Here is a 6,000-nt window from a genome sequence, read left to right as displayed (position 1 = left end):
ACTTGCCACTGCACAAGCCAGTTAGAACGAAAACATCTCAATCCGACAGTACCCTTAACGTGACGGTACCCAGCAGTGGAGAGTGGCCATGAACTAACGTGAGACTATGAACGTGACATGTATGCCCAGACTAAGACAATAAAATGTAGGTAAGTGTAGGACTGATGCAGCTGGACTGACAATGTGACAATCCCACGAAATGCGAAGGCCGAGCAACCTGAGGCGTAGCAGGCAAATTAAAAACGTAAACTCAGGCCTGATGAACCTGAAGACGTGTCAGGTCGTTGTGTGAGAAATGAAATGTTAAGATGCATGAAACGGATGAGGAGACTTGCTACCGTACAAGCCAATTAAAACGATCATCTCAATCCGTAAGCACCCATAGACGTGATGGGTGACCCCCCCCCCCCCCCCAGCGGTGGCACACCATGAATCTAAAAAGAACATGCTAAGACTACCAACTGAAACTAACACAACTGGAACCTGCAATAGAAACATAAGGTTGCACGAAAAACAAACACATTCGAGAACATGAACAGCATGAAAAACGAAAAACATGAGAAACAGAGATACGAAAACATGACAAAATAAATTGTATGAGAACATAAATTGCATGGGAAACGTGAACACCCAAGAACATGATTGCATGAGAAACAAAATATACATGAGAACATAAAAATACCATGAAAATCGTAATTGTGTGAGAAGCATAACTCGTATGAAAAAGCGTAACTTGCGTGAAAAGCGTGACGTAAGAACAGCGTAACGTATGAAAACATGACCAATGTAATTGTATCACAACTGAAACCTGCCAGAGAAACGTAAATGTTAGAGAACACGAATAGCATGAGAAACGTAACGTAAAACGAAACATGGAAATGTAAAAATTGCATGAGAACATGACTCGCACGAGAAACCTAACCCATGAAGACCTAACTCTCATGAGAAACGTCATCGCATAAGGACACGTAATCGCATAAGGACACGTAATCGCATAAGGACACGAAATCGCATGACACGTAATCCTTGAAGACACGTAATCCTTGAAGACACGTAATCATTGAAGACACGTAATCATTGAAGACACGTAATCGCATGATGACACGTAATCATTGAAGACATGTAATCGCATGAAGACATGTAACCGCATGAAGACACGTAACCGCATGAAGACACGTAACCGCATGAGGACATGCGCATGAAACCGTAATGCATGAGACAACATAATGCATGAGAAACGTGGTCGCATGAGGACGCAATCACATGAAAAACTTAATCGCATAAGGACATGCGCATGAAAAACACGCGACATGAGGACACGCAATCGCATGAGGACACGCAATCGCATGAGGACATGAGCATGAAAAACGTAATGCATGAGACAACATAATGCATGAGAAACGTGGTCGCATGAGAACGCAATCGCATAAAAAACGTAATAGCATGAGAAACTACCCTGGGAAACATAATCACATGCGAACTACCATGTGAACTGTAAATCGCATGAGAACGTAATCGCGTGAGAACTACCATGTGAAATGTAATCGCCTGAGAACGTGAGGACATGACTCATGAGAAACGTGATTGCATGAGAACTACCATGCGAAATGTGGTCGCATGAGAACTACCATGCAAAACCATAATCGCATGGGAAACGTAAACACACAAGGACATGACTCGTAAGAGAAACGTGATTGCATGAAACGTGATCGGATGAGAACTACCATGTGAAACGTAATCGCATGAGAAATGTAATTGCATGCGAAACTTAAACACATGAGGACATGCCTCATGAGAAACGTGATTGCATGAAAACTACCATGCAAACTGTAGTCGCATTAGAACTACCATGCGAACTGTAATCAAGATCCAAGATCACATAAAACGTGACCACATGTGAACGTAATTGCATGAGAACTACCATGTGTGAAACGTGATCGCATGAGAAACGTAAACTCATGAGACACGTGATCGCATGAGAACAACCACGTGAAACATGATCGCATGAGAAACGTGCACACAAGGACCTGACTCTCAAGGGAAACGTAATCGCATGGGAAACGTGATCGCGTGAAAAGATCGCATGGGAAACGTGATCGCATGAAAAAAAAAAGCATGGGAAACGTGATTGCATGAAGAGAACGCATGGGAAACGTGATCGCATGGGAAACGTGATCGCATGGGAAACGTGATTGCATGAAAAGATCGCATGGGAAACGTGATCGCGTGAAAAGATCGCATGGGAAACGTGATCGCATGAAAAAACCGCATGGGAAACGTGATCGCATGAAAAAAACGCATGAAAAAAAAACGCATGGGAAACGTGATTGCATGAAGAGAACGCATGGGAAACGTGATTGCATGAAGAGAACGCATGGGAAACGTGATCGCATGGGAAACGTGATCGCATGAAAAGATCGCATGGGAAACGTGATCGCATGAAAAGATCGCATGGGAAACGTGATCGCATGAAAAGATCGCATGGGAAACGTGATCGCATGGGAAACATGATCGCTTGAGAAGATCGCATGGGAAACGTGATCGCCTGAGAAGATCGCATGGGAAACGTGATCGCATGAGAAAATCGCATGAGAAACGTGATCGCATGAGAAGATAGCATGGGAAACGTGATCGCATGAGAAGATCGCATGGGAAACATGATCGCATGGGAAACGTGATCGCATGGGAAACGTGACCGCATGGGAAACGTGATCGCATGGGAAACGTGATCGCATGGGAAACGTGATCGCATGGGAACCACCATGAAAACCGTGATGCATGAGAAACGTAACATGACCGTGATCGCACGCGAACGTGATCGCATGAGAACGTGACCGTATGTGAAACGTAATCGCATGAGGACATCACTAGCATAAGAAACACATTGCATGAGGACATGACTAGCATGAAACGTAATCGCCTAACATGAAACGCATGCCCTGAATCGCATAACATAAACAAAACATAACATAACATAAACAGACATCGCCTGAAGAGAAATGTAACCATCAGTAGAACCTTAACTAGCAGGAGAACTCAGGAACTTTGACAGGGAGCCCTCAGCACCCACTGGCTGTCACTGGGGGACATGTGTCACAGGGGAGGAGAAAGGCCGCGCCAGGGAAGATGCTGCTTCAGCCAATCAGCGCCCAGCTACATGACACAGCTAGGAGGAAGCAGAGCACAGACAGGGAAAGCACACATGCCCACACACCCAACCCCCCCCCCCCCTGCACCGGGAAGCGACTTCCAATACTGACTGAGCCCACAAACCACCGCACCTGACCCAACCGACAGCCCTCCATGTGAGGTACTAGACTAGCGTGAGGAGCCGTGGAGCGGGTGATGTCATTGGAGCAACCGGTGGGCGGGAGGAAGAGGCAGGCGGTCTCCATGGAGCCCTGCACCACGTGGACGTGGGTGCCCGGAGGAGTGAGAGGGAGGACAGCTGGCTCCCCTCTCACCGAGTATGCCCGGAGGAGCGGGAGGGAGGAGGAGGGAGGGAGGGACCCCCCCCCTTCCCCCACAGCGTGAGCCCGAGTGGAGAAGCAGGCGGCCCCTAGATGCTGACACGTGCCTGGCTGACATGGTGAACAGCCCCCCCAATGCCACAACTACAGACCTGCACCCCCCTGCAAGCATCAGGAGAAGCGGGGGGGCGTTTGGGGTGAGCGGCGCTCAGCTGACAGAGGAGGATGGGGTACAGACAGTCCGGTCCGCTGGAAATCCTGAGGAGAGCACAATGGACACCTGCAGCAGCTGCCGCCATTGCTCTGGATGGAAACAGGAAGTGACGTGCCCTACCCAGAAACCCCACACACCAGAAACCGACGCCCAGAAGGAGGAAGGAGGACGGGTTTAAATACCTCCCGACTCCTCCTACAAATACAGGCTTCCCTGCGTTCAGCCTGCCAACATATGCAACTTGCTAGTAAATTTTACTAAAGCCGTCCATAGCTGGTTCAAATCTCGGCCAGATCAATAGGGACCCGTCGGGATTCGAACCATGTATGGCAGTCTGAATGTCCCCAAGTTGACTGATGAACTTGGGAAAAACCAGCCTGTCGGATTTTACATGGGATTATTGCTAGTGGCTATTATAACCACTAGCAGTAATCACTGTGTTCTCTCAGCAAGGAAGGCTTCCCCTACCAGGAACACAATGGCTATGCGGGAGGGATTCCCTCATCAACACTGTCTGTATTAATGCTAATCGAGCGTTCGACTGAAGATCTCAGTCCCACACATAAATATCGTCTACTAAATCTTATTAAAATATTAAGCTACCACAGCAAAATAATTAATGTTTGTTTCAGAGGCACTTCGCCCCTTTTATCAAAGTAACAACTGATTTTCATTTGCTGCAATAAACTATACATACACATTGTGGGGTTATTTACTAAAGGAAAATCCACTTTGCACTACAAGTGCACTTGGAAGTGCAGTCACTGTAGATCTAAGGGGAAGATTTGAAATGAGGGGAAGCTCTACTGATTTTACCATCAAATCATGTGCAAGCTAAAACGCAGTTTTTTTATTTTCCTTGCATGTCCCCCTCAGATCTACAGAGACTGCACTTCCAAGTGCACTTGTAGTGCAAAGTGGATTTGTCTTTTGTAAATAACCCCCTATGTTTCTATGAAGACATTACCTACTGACGTCTGACAACCTCGCAAGCTGCCTGCAGGAATTATATCAGGGTTATCACCATCTACTCCTCCACACAATACAAAAACAACAACAGAAGGGCTAATTCAGTGTGGCTTTATCATAGTAACAGTCTCTGCTGCCCTGACAGGAAGTAAAGAAAGCACTCATGTGTCCCCTAGAATCAGTACAAAAAGGCATTTTACTAATTTATCAGAAACTGCCAGCATGTTGGTGTCGGGCAACACTCCACTTTCATACTTTTCTCATTCAGCCCTGCCTTATACTTAATTAAGCTAATACAATAAAAAATAATGCTAATGATCAATGTCATGATATGTAGGTTGATCCAGATTACCCGTGTAGCACAGGTTAGGGTGACCACATGTCCCGGATTGCCCGGGACAGTCCCGTATTTTGCAGGTTTGTCCCGGGCACCTTCATTCCAGGACAATACAGTGTCCCGGAATGAAACTGACACGGCCACCCCCCGGGCCACTCTGATGCCCCCAAAAAAGGCTGCCACATTACTGCTTCACTCACCGACAGTACTTGTCCTGGCCGGGAATGTCTGGAGAAGCACAATCCCCACCCCCTGCTTGTGATATGAGAAATCATAAATCCCACCTCGTGTGTCCAATCATTGTGCTGTGATTCGTTACAGCACAAGCTGATTTTTGGGGAGGTGGGGTTTCCCTGAATGGCAGTTTGTAAATGCGGTCACCCTAGTAGCACTACCCCTGAAAGAGCTGCTGGTTTAGATTTTGGGCGGCACGTTACCTCTATTCTCGCTGTCCAGGGTGAAAGGAGAGTCTGAAGAATTTCAATGTCCACACAATGTACCTCTTTTCTCTTTGGGTTTATTTTGGAGAACTTTAGTAGAAAAGAGGAGTGAGGGGTGGAAGGGTAGGTAGGTTCAGGTGCACAGTCACACAGTAAGGAAACACTCCTGTTTCCAGCAGACAGTTCTCGTCGCCACTCTAGCCAGAGTGGGCATTGCTCACCCAGATAGGTCCCTCTCACTGGCCTAGCAGCTAGGATGACGCACAAAATAAAGTACAGTCTCTGCCACAGACCTTGCTTTCTCGTGAGATATTTTGGTCCAGAATCCTCTGCCACAGGATTCAGCACCCGGATCTCATTAGCTTTTCTCACTAGAACCTTTAGACCCAACAGACGACACTGTCAGGCCTCTCTGTGTATGGTGCATCCTTGGATTAAGCTTCCAGGCCTTCTCCTAAGGTACCAGCCTCTTGCATGGTCCTTACCAGGATAGGTGCTCCCCTGGTCTCATTCATCAAGTGGCTTCCTCCCGCAGGACGGACAGCACAGGATCACTTCTGCGGTACGGGC

The sequence above is a fragment of the Rana temporaria genome, chromosome 4 (assembly GCF_905171775.1).
Source record: "Rana temporaria chromosome 4, aRanTem1.1, whole genome shotgun sequence".
Classification (NCBI taxonomy): Eukaryota; Metazoa; Chordata; class Amphibia; order Anura; family Ranidae; genus Rana; species Rana temporaria.
The sequence above is the reverse complement of the archived record's forward strand: the minus strand, read 5'-3'. Positions refer to the sequence as shown.